The following is a 12,302-nucleotide window of genomic DNA, read 5'->3' as shown; positions in this document are numbered from 1 at the left end:
CACACATGTCACTTCAAAGAGGGGCAAAATGTAGACATATAAAAATAACCACATTCCTAAATGAATATTTTATGTTCATTTTTCTATTTAATTAAATCCAGTTTAATTAAATTATTCACATTCTTCTATTTTATTAAGTAAATTGCTCGATTTATCTAAATAAAATTCACTACCCATTTAATGAATAAATCATTTTATTCAATTAAATCCCCCTAGCCACTTTTAATTAAATTCAAATTTAATTAAATAGTTATCCTAAATTGAATAAATCAAATTTATTTAATTGCAACCAAATTGAATGAAAATCAATTAAATCAATTAAATCCTATTATCCCCCATCCACTTGCAAAATCCCAAACCCCTTCCTAATCCCTTCTAGAATCTTCTAACCAATTCTAATTAACCTAAACCCCCTCTAAACTTTGTCACATCCCTAAGCAAAGGGAGGTCACTTCTCAAATGGCCCAAAGTCTTGGATAACCATTGAAGGTTTTCAACCTTCAACCACCAAAAACCCCAAAGTCTTTGAAAACCATTGAAGGCTTCCAACCTTCAACCACTTAATCCCCAAAGTCTCCAATAACCATTAATGGTTATTTCAAACCCTCCCACATGGTTAAAACATTTGTTTTGACTCAACCTCTATCCAACCCAAGGGTCTCATCAGGTCATTAATGCTTTGACCATGATTATCTCTTAATCATTTGCACAAAGGTTTATCTTTGGATTAGATCCTAATTCATTGGGTAAACCTAACTTAGACTTGACCCTTAGCCTTTAGATAACCATGAGGTCTTCTCAGGCTTTTAATGCCTCCAACCTCTTCTTTCAACCCAATCTTATGTGGACACTTGTCATCATTTCATTGATACAAATTGTACACATGGATCCCCAACTTTCAAACTTGGCCCTTGATTGAACCTTTCAATCCTGACCATCCATTGCCCTGTTTGTGCTATAAATAGAGCTCCCATTCCTCCATTTTTAACAATCATCTTTCAAATTTGAAGCATCATACTTATGCTCAAATTCTTTCAAGCTTTCATATCATCTATATGCTCATCATTTAGCCTCTCTTAGATCATAAATTAGACTAATATGCATGTTTAGATTACTTTATTTATCATTTTAGTTCAATCATAGACTAAATATAGTATGTTAGGATAGTATTCATACTAACCCTGTCATCTTATCATTTAGTTTATTGCATTTCTAGCATCATATCTAGCTTATAACACATCTCATACTAAAATCAGTTAAAAATCTCTCTCGTTCTCATATTTGCCATCCCTAAACCATTTTGCTCAGTAATCTGAGAGCAAAACATTGGTTTGAGGGACATTGTGAGATAGAGAACCATGGGACCCTCCTTGGGAAGCTGAGTAACGCTACGTTACTCCATAGCTTGCATCAAGAAGTCCTGTGTGTGTGTGTGGATTGATATTTATCGTAATTTTTCACATATTTAGTTTTATTAATCCATTTTTCCCACATACACCATGTAAAACCATAGAAGCATATAATGACATAAATTATTATCATGTAAAAAGGATGTAACAAGTAGGATACAATGATGAAAACATATATAAAAAGAGAATAAATGTACTCCCCTTATTGATGGAAAATAACAAGAATTAATAATTGTTAGTGAAGCATAAGTAAATGCAAGATATAATATGATTTTGTTTTGTATAAGGTAGTTATAGGTGCCCCTAATGTTAGAGGCAATAAGCAATTGATGATATTTGAAGTGTTAGGTAGGAAACATGTAAGCTTATAAATATACGGTGTCAACATTGTAAGTATTGATCAAGTATAATCATCATAGTGTTCATAAGATCTAAACATGATAACCATAAGCATGTGTATACATGAAGATGTAATCCTAGTAAGCATAAGTAATCATCATAAAGCTAAGATTAATGTAAGTATATGTTCAAACATGCTAACCATAAGATGGGTATGCAAACAAAGACTAGGGCCAAAAAGTGGCAAAAATGTTTTTGATTTTAAATAAAAGACAATTCACTTGTATTATAAAACATAAAGCACTCATGTTATAACATGAGTGCGTTGAGGTTCAATCACATTATGAATGTAAATGTATTTATGTTAGTTTGAAATTTTGACACAAGGACATTATGACTATCATAAATAAATAAATTTTTAAAGTAGTTGCAAGCAACCATTTTACATTTTATGACACAAAATTATCATTGGGAAATGAATAGATAGGCAACCCATAGTCAATTTTATGACACAAAATTATCTTATAATATGGTTAAAATAAAAAATTATGAAATACAAATAATGTGCATTATCCATCGACTCAAAAACTAATAATCTTTTTGAAACAAGCTGCAAAATATTTTTGATTCATTAGTTAACCATGGGTAGATTAAGGAGAACTTTTGGGATAGGTGGTGGATGGTATTTGAATAGTCTCCATGTAATAACCATGAGTTGTATTCAAATTCCTAATGAAACTATATTGTGAGTTTATCCTCAATGATATTTAAAGCTATTTTAATATTTAATATTTTTAGGTCAAGGACAAAGAATCTAAGCATGATAGAGAGGGGGGTACATCATGCACAAGACTGATAGATGTGACCTCTTAGTTACCCATCCATTTGACATGTCATGGTCACTTTAGATGTGAAGGGAAACGTAGAGATTCAAACTCCCCATCTATTAATTCATCTACATAGTCCTTAGTTTGATAGAACATGAACCTATACCGAGGTAATGAGGGTTAACCTTTGATGCATCAAATATCACCATACATTTGTTATTCTTGTGGGACTATATATAATTCATCAAGCATATGTTCCTTGTATAATTTTTTTTACTTTTGCTTTGGTTTTGGTACTATAGAGTTTACTAAGATATTTTGTATTATTATTGATGTACTTTACTCATGATGTTTTGTATTGGTATTTGGTATCTAATTATGTCTTTTGGAATGCATATATTGTAACATTTTATGTTTGGACCATTGTTTTAGCTTCACTATTTTGCTATATTTATGATATGTGATTTAATTGTGTTATCCTATTCAATATTATGAATGTGATGATTATTGATTTTTCATTATGTTCTAGATCATGTGTCTTAGGATGGATTTTAGTTTTTATAGTTATTGATTTTATTTTATTGGATATTATACCATGTTAGTGTGTTTTACACTATGCTTCAACTATCCATACTGATGCAATTATGCTTGATTTTTCATTTGAAGTACAAATACAAGTTTCCCCAAAATGGTTAATTGGAAATGGTCATCTTGAGTAAAATATATTCTCTTAACTTGTATTTCACTCAATTTGAGTTGCAAGACAAGTCTCGTGATTCCTTGTATAACCTAGATTAAAATGAGTGACAATTCTAGAATTTGTGTTGTGAATAGATCTATATAATGAGTGCTTTCTATGCATGTGCTTATTTTATCTCATTTACAATTATTTAATTACTTTTTAAAATGCATATTTGTCATGTTTGTAAAATATTGCTTATGCACATGCGAAAAATATCATTGATTCATACCTTAATGAAAATGGTTTTATGCATTATTTAATTGCATATTGTAATGTAATAAAAATTAACTTAATTCATTAATAAAAATAATGTGTTTTTGATTAGGTTAATTGGTTTTGAAAGGACCAAAATTATTTTACATTAGATAGAACAACTCAAAGCAACTTCTACCTAGAGAACCTAGGGATCTAGCCTAAACAATGTCATACCCTACCTCACATTCTTCACGTTAGTGTGAGATTACGAAATAGGTTTTGCAAGACCTTTCCTTTGTCTTTGTACACTTATCTAGGAAATGTTATTGACCAAATCCTCAAACACTTATCTAGGAAATGTTATTAACCAAATCCTCAAACCTAGGAGAACGGGTTGTATTCTCTTTTAAAGAACCCATCCATGGGTACAATAGAATCAATGGAACATCTAGCTAGAGTTTTCAAATGTTGAACAACCATCTCATAAAGTAGCATAACACTATGCTAAAGTTAAGGTGAAAGCTAGAGCATATTTAACATGACACTAGGCAATTGAATTAGACAATGGGTAGGAGACACTACTAGGAGCTAAAGGAGCAAGACTTTCCAAAGTCATGCCAACCACATGAAAAATTCCCTTTTGAGAGGACCCAAAATTTTGAGAGGAGCCATCAAATTGAGATTTAGAAGCATTATTAGTCACATGATATTCAAAAGCATTCCTCCACCACATAGTCATCTCTTACTCCAAGAGAATGAACAATCAAAATCCTTGTGGTTGGTGGAAAAAAATTAAATGGGAGACCCTTATAGTCAATTAGTTGATTCCAAGGTCTATCTGCCACCATCAAAATAGCATCCCTCTAAAAAGCCTTGGATATATATCTATGTCCACTAGAATATGAGCAAACATGGAGTGATCCATGAAGGAAGTAGTAGAGTCAACCTTCAAGATATTACCAATAGTATTACTAATGGCCTCATAGTAGGAATATTCTCAAAATCGGAGAGGTAGATCAAATGTTGAACCCAACCAACCTAACATTTAAAGGTTCAAAGATGGGGTTAAAGGATATAGACCAAGGCAAGCAACCAAGGGAAAGTGCTTTCCCCACATCCACAACTTACTTTCAAGAACCCTATCCCTATCCTTTCAAGAGATAAAGGTTGTTATGAAGAAATTCATAACACAAGGGAATAGATTGATATTACTACCAATGAGAGGACTCCTAGAATCCAAGATCCAACTATGAAGTCAGGAAGAGAATGCCACAAGTTTATAAAACTATAGGCCAATCTCTATTGGAGATATTAAACCTTCATTTTCAAGCATGCATTGTCCACAAAACATGATAGGGAAATATTGTGCATTAGGAAGAGGTCATATTTTATCATGTCGAAAAGAGTTGGTAGGAACCCCTAAATTGGGAATGGTCATGCAGGAACATGTGATTTATCACAAAAGACTAAAGTAGCAATGTTTGTACCACTAACATGGCAAGGCGATACTCCAATCACTTATACACAACCTTGAATGGGATTGATGTTATTCTCAACACTTAGAACAAGCTCACTATAATTAGAAGTAGGCACTTGAAAAAACTAAAAAACTAGATCTACTACCATTAGCATGTTAGATATTTAGAATTAGAATATTTTTTTATTGATAGAAGGTGGAAAACTGGCTATAATATATTGATGATAATATAAAATACAGTACTTGTGAAGAGAACATAACAACAATAGAATCAAAAAGTTATGCAAAAATGAATCAAAATGTGTTTGTTATTAGTTGCTTGAAAGAAAATAACTCTAATAAATAACTGAGTGAAATATTTTGTTGAATATAACTATTTAAAATATTTTTTTCAAATATGAAAGGAAGGAAAAGTAAAATAAGGGGTTTAGGGATTTTCAAACAAAATAAAAAAGGGAAGGCATTTTAGAATAAATTTTTAAATTTATATTTGAAAAGAAAGAAAGAAAACATCTCTCCTCTTTTGTGAAGAAAAGTACTCTTTTTATAAATGGAGTTGCTTGGATATTGTAGTTCTTAAAGGTTGCTTTGATCTTGAAGAAAATGGTTAAGTAGTGTTCCTTTCTTTCAAGAGTTGTTTATTCTTCATTGTTGTGAATTGTAATATAAAAATGTAATTTTTTTTATATTATTATGTAATATATTAAATGAATGCTTGCATTGACCATGCCTACAATAGGTGAATTCTATGACTCTCCTTGAATAGGTTGTTTTGGAGTTTAATTCATATAATAGTTGTTGTACAAACTTCATTGTTGTAGGTTTCATTTAGTTTTTGGAAAATGCAAAAAAATATTTGATTTATGATTTTTTTTTGAATTTATGTGATTTGGAAAACATACATGTCTAGGTATTGAATCTGGGAAAATATTCACAATTGGTTGATGCATCTCTAAGGTATTTAACTTTGTTTATCCCTACTTACTACTAGAGAACAAAAATTAGGGTGACTATTATAAATTCTACTTTTTTTGGTGGATCATATCCTATTGGAGGTTTATTCCCTCACCACTTGCTAGAAAATAGTGAACCCTATGCATGTGTTTATAAGATCATGGAGATAGACCTAAATATCAATCTCAAAAAAGAGCTGGGAAAAAAATCAGAGGCTCATGACTAGTAGCTTCATTTGTAGCAATGTAGTGGTAATGTTCATTTCCTTTCAACTCCTATCATATCACACTAGTGCTCCATCTTCTTTGCCTTTTTCTCATGTGCCAATAGCTATTGCTTCTTCCTCTCCATCATCGACTCTTCCCAGTCCTTCGAAGATGACACAATCTCTTTGAGCTCCTCTAAAAAGCACTTAATGATCAATGCTTCATGTTTTAAACATCTAATAATTTGATTATTTTTATTATTAATTCTTATCTTTTAAACTCAATCTTTTATAAATGTTCTTACTAAACTTTTATTATAATATTTATGAGTGATTTTACCACATTTTATCTAAAGAGGAAAAAAAGTGTGCACATAACATAAAACTAAAGAGGAAAAAAAGTGTGCACATAACATAAAAATCCATTAATATCCATTAATGATGGATTTGAAACCTTACATAGATGGCAACATTTTGTTGTATGCAGAGACAATATATATTACCCACTAATATTTCTTGAATATGATGCTGCAAATTGACTGGACATAGACTGCAACAGTGCTTAAAAGATTTTGTATGCAGAATTTTAATTGAGTAGAAGACATGAGAACTGTTCAGAACTCCTACGTATTACAGTCTACATCATCATAGAGAACTGGAAATAAGCGTCAATTATGTAGAATGGTTTAATGCTTTTTTAACTCTATGTTATTAATTATGTATTTTGTCCTGAGTGGAAATGATGAAAACGTTTAATTTTTATAGGAAATAACGGAACATTTGTTTTTATCATATTGTGAGTGATAATAGAATTGAAACAAATGAAAGACTGATCATGTAAAACTAGAGAAGCATTTAATGACATAACAAGTAGGATATGATAATGAAAATATGGTCCTTGGCATATGTACCAAGTAATGAAGGTGAACCTCTGATGCATCAAATATTAACATATTTTTGTTATGTTTGTAGGATTATATGTAATTCTTCAAGCATATGCATTTTACATAGTATTTTAGATCATGTGACTTAGGATGAGTTTTAGTTGTTATAGCTATTGTATGCGGGAAAAGTGGGCTGATAAAACTTAATATGTGAAAATATTTCAAAATACTAGTCCACACACACACAGGACTTCTTGGTGAAAGCTATGGAGTAACGTAGTATTACTCAGCTTCCCAAGGTGGGTCCCATGGTTCTCTATCTCACAATGTCCCTCAAACCAATGTTTTTGCTCTCAGATCACTGAGCAAAATGGTTTAGGGATGACAAATGCAAGAACGAAGGATGTTTTGATAGATTTTAGAATGAAAGGTGTGTTAAGCTATGTATGATTCTAGAAATGCAATAAACTGGATGATAAGATGACAAGGTTAGTATGAATACTATCTTAATGTGATATATTTAGTCTATGATTGAGCTAAATGATAAAGAAAGTATTCTAAACATGCATATTTAGACTAATTTCTATTCTAAAGAGAGACTAAATGATGAGCATAAAATGATATGAAAACTTGAATGTATTTGAGCATAAGTGTGATGCTACAAATTTGAAGGATGATTGTTTAAAATGGAGGAATGAGAGCTCTATTTATAGCAAGAACAGGGAATGGATGGTCAGGATTGAATGGTTTAATCAAGGGTTGAGTTTGAAAGTTGGGGATCCATGTGCACAATTGGCACCAATGAAATGGTGACAAGTGTCAACATAGGGTTGGGTTGAAAGAAGGGGTTGGAGGCATTGAATGCCTGAGAAGACCTCATGGTTATCTAGAGGCTAAGGGTCAAGTCTAAGTTAGGATTACCCACTGGATTAGGAGTTAATCCAAGGATAAACCTTTGTGCAAATGATTAAGAGATAATCATGGTCAAAGCATTAAAGGCCTGATGAGACCTTTGGGTTGGGTAGAGGTTGAGTCAAAACAAATGTTTTAACCATGTAGGAGGGTTTGAATTAACCATTAATGGTTATTGGAGACTTTGGGGATTAAGTGGTTGAAGGTTGGAAGCCTTCAATGGTTTTCAAAGACTTTGAGCCATTTAGTGGTTGAAGGTTGAAAACCTTTAATGGTTATCAAAGACTTTAAGGTTTTGAGAAGTGACTTCCCTTTGCTTAGGGATGTGACAAAGTTTAGAGGAGGGGTTAGGTTAATTAGAAGCGATTAGAAGATTCTAGAAGGGATTAGAAAGGGGTTTGGGATTTTGCAAGTGGATGGAGGGATAATAGGATTTAATTGAAATAATTTAATTCAATTTGGCTGCAATTTGGGGAAACTAAATAAATCAGATTTATTCAATTTTAGGATAACTATTTAATTAAATTTGAATTTAATTAAAAGTGGATAGGGGGGATTTAATTGAATAAAATGATTTATTCATTAAATGGTATAATGAATTTAATTTAAATAAATTGAGTAATTTACTTAATTAAATAGAGGAAGGTGGATAATTTAATTAAATTGGATTTAATCAAATAGAGAAATGAACATAAAATATTCATTTAGGAATGTGGTCATTTTTATACGTCTACAGCTATTGAAATTATTTAATTAGATGTTATATCATTTCGGGTATTCTACACTATGTTTCAGCTATCCATTTATGATGCAAGTATGCTCGATATTTCATTTGAGTGTACAAATTCAAGAAATGGTCATCTTAGGTAAAAGATGTTTGCTTAACTTGTATCTCACTCGACTTGCAAGATGACTCTTCTAAATCCTTATATGTCCATCAACCCTAATACAATACCTCCTATGGAAGTCAACCCCTAGAAGAAATAATCAGTTTTTGGTCTCTATTCTTTAAAAATTAACCCTCTTACCAAATCTAATTCAAAAAAGGTCTTGATGAAGAGAAATAATGAATGCCCATCAACCAACAAGAAACAAAATAAATGCAAGGGCATCATGGTTTTGACGAACATTAATGCATGGGAGGGTTTGTAACAATCCCCTATTACTCCCCTATTGTAGAAGAACAAGGATAAAGTTACTCAACAAGATCCCGAAGGCACATATACACATAAGTATACCAACCAACCTTGTATACTTAAAGCACGTATACACATTATGTTTTTTTAATGAAATAAACACTCAAAATTTTGATTTGGAAATAAGGGTGTTCCAGATACTAAAATGGAGGGTATTGTTGAGATTCCCCATGTGGGGATGGAATGGAATGTTCACATAACACCTCTCACAATACCCAATATATTGTGAATGAAGATACTAATGCCTCAACCACTAAACAATAGTTGTGTGTGTGTCATGCTCTTAGATAGTGAAAGAAATGGAGACTTTAAAAGTTAAACTAAATGAGACAGAAAATAAGATGAAGTTAATGATGAAATTCAGGAAAAAGTAATACATAGGTCTTCAACCACCCTCTTATGCTTCAAAGCAAGGATGTGAAGAATGGTGATAGGTTATATAAATTTGAAGACGTGTATAAGTTCCTGAATGGTGATAGGTTATATAAATTTGAAGACATGTATAAGTTCCTCTCTAATGACTAGGATACTCTTATTTCCTATGTTGTTTCATATTTGTAGTTGTCTAAAAGTTAAACCGAATGCCCCACATAAACATGCACTATCACAAATTTAATAACTACATTAATATTTTCTAAACAATGCACTATTTTAATGTAGCCTATTTCACAATAATACTCATCATTACATAATTTAATGCACTAACCAAAAGGTCTTAAAAAATTGCCAAATACCTTACAATTTTTTTTTTATAAATTTAATACTTCGTACAAAAATCATTTATATAACATACCTTTTAATCATTGTTATCTTCAATCAAAACATACAACACTCGTTTAAGGTTTTGTACATGGATTAACAAGCTAAGTAGTCTCGATTATGGGGGATACTTTATGGTTAAGCACACTTGAATTAGAGTAGTATGATATGGATGATTTTCCAAAACAGTTTCAATATGTTGTTCTTATAATCTATATAAAATGAATGCCAAGTAAAACATTCATAATCATGAGAGATGAGTTTTTTATGAACCAATACTCATCATCAAATAATGTATTACTTTCCAAGAACACCATCTATATAAAAGAATACACAATATTACTCATTATCACATTTTTAATAGCTATATTAGTTAAAATCTAAATAATACACTTTGTTAATGTAACCTATTTCACAATACTGCCCATCATTGAGTTTGTTATGAACCAATACTCATCATCAAATAATGTATTACTTTACAAGAACACCATTTATATAAACCATGTACAATAATTTTCATTATCACATTGTTAATAACTATATTACTATATTAATAAAATCTAAATAATACATTATATTAATGTAATGCTCATCATTACATAATTTAATACACACTCCAAAGGCCTTATAATTTTGTCAAACAACCTTGCAAAATTGATTCTCGCAATTCATAAAGAAATTGTTATATGATATGTAAAATTGTGGTTTAATAGATTATAAATAAATTTAAAATGTTGAAAGAATTTGGGGTCAAATAGCCTTACAAAATTGATTTTGACAATTTATAAAAATTGCCATATGATCTAAAATTAAGATTTAAAAGAAACCTAATTTAAAAAAAAAATTATAAAATTACATTTGAAATTGTGATTTAATAGAGTAGATAAATAAAAGAATTTGGGGTCAAATAACCTTACAAAATTGATTTTGACAATTTATAAAAATTACCATATGATCTAAAATTAAGATTTAAAAGAAACCTAATTTAAAAAAAAAATTATAAAATTACATTTGAAATTGTGATTTAATAGAGTAGATAAATAAAAGAATTTGGGGTCAAATAACCTTACAAAATTGATTTTGACAATTTATAAAAAATTACCATATGATCTAAAATTAAGATTTAAAAGAAACCTAATTTTAAAAAAATAATTATAAAATTACATTTGAAATTGTGATTTAATAGAGTAGATAAATAAATAAGCTAAAAAATTTGGGTAAGAACCGCCAATGGCGGATAGCCTTAACCGTATGTGAAGGAAAAGTCCGAAGACTGTTCCCGTCCTTATCAAGGGAGATGCCAACCGTCTCTCCTTTTCTACGAACACGTTCATTGATGTGTGCTCTTTAATAATATAAAGGCTTAAACTTTTTATTTTGTAATAAATGTGGGATTAATGTTTTCTTCACTACTTATTCCGTGCCGAGCCTCTCTTCTCACTACGCAGCCCTGTAGTTGTCCTTTGGGTCACAGTCACCTTTTCTCTTAACACTCTCTCTCTTTCTATTCATCGCTGGAAGGAGTGTTCAATAGTTTTTTTGGAATCGATGCCAAAGATAATAGAGCCCTACTTTCATCATCAGCAAAGTGCGTTTTGTTATCCCTTCACACATTGAAGGCTGCTGACAAAGGTTGTTCCAGCCAATTACATACACATCTACCAGGGAGATGTATCTGATTCTATCATGGCCTTTTCAGCATCTAGCTGAGATAGGATGGTCTGAGTTAGTGCCACTCTACACGTATGCTGCATATGTGGTAGAAGAAAGTAGGAAATTGAGTTTTGTTGAAGGGGCGAGGAATACCATTGATCCTCACTCACAATATTATTTTGCAATTTACAATTGTTAGGGGAAGAACATGGGTTACTGTTCACGTTTCAATAATCATTCATTCTTTATACATTTAACCTTTCAATTATTACGTGATTGTCTAATTATATATTCCAAAGGAAATGGCAGAGAAGTTGCAGAGCGATGGTGGGAGTCAAGGGGTTTCGACCATGAAAGCGGATGAAGGTTCTGAGGAAGACAATGAGAAATTTCCTTTACCATCTATTGATGTATCAGAGGAAGTTGAGATTGATAGAGTGTTGATGCAAAATCAGGCCATTATCTGCAGGATTATTGACAAGAGAAGAACCAGGGTAGCCATCAAATCATGAATTGAGGGTATATGGAAAATGGATTGTATTTTCCAATTTCTGCCCAATAACTTCTTCACAGTGGTATTCGCATTAGAAGAAGATAGAAACAAAGTGCTTCAAGGAGGTGTGTAGATGATAGAAGATTGCCCTTTGTATATGCAACCTTGGTCTCTGATTTTTAAACCTTTGAAATGCTCTCCATATGATTCGCTGATATGGGTTAGACTATACAATCTGCTAATCGAGTATTGGAATG

General features: G+C 31.3%; 1 non-coding gene across 1 annotated transcript; it reads right to left on the bottom strand.

Annotated features, from left to right (window-relative positions):
• Positions 1-11,105: 11,105 nt before the first annotated feature.
• LOC131075641 (U6atac minor spliceosomal RNA) lies at positions 11,106-11,227 on the bottom strand. The gene has a single exon (XR_009113246.1). It is a non-coding gene; the product is annotated as a U6atac minor spliceosomal RNA (small nuclear RNA).
• Between the last annotated feature and the right edge of the window lie 1,075 nt (positions 11,228-12,302).

The sequence above is a fragment of the Cryptomeria japonica genome, chromosome 8 (genome assembly GCF_030272615.1).
Source record: "Cryptomeria japonica chromosome 8, Sugi_1.0, whole genome shotgun sequence".
In the NCBI taxonomy this organism is placed as follows: Eukaryota; Viridiplantae; Streptophyta; class Pinopsida; order Cupressales; family Cupressaceae; genus Cryptomeria; species Cryptomeria japonica.
Note: the sequence above shows the minus strand (reverse complement) of the source record. Positions and strands in the feature narration are given on the sequence as shown.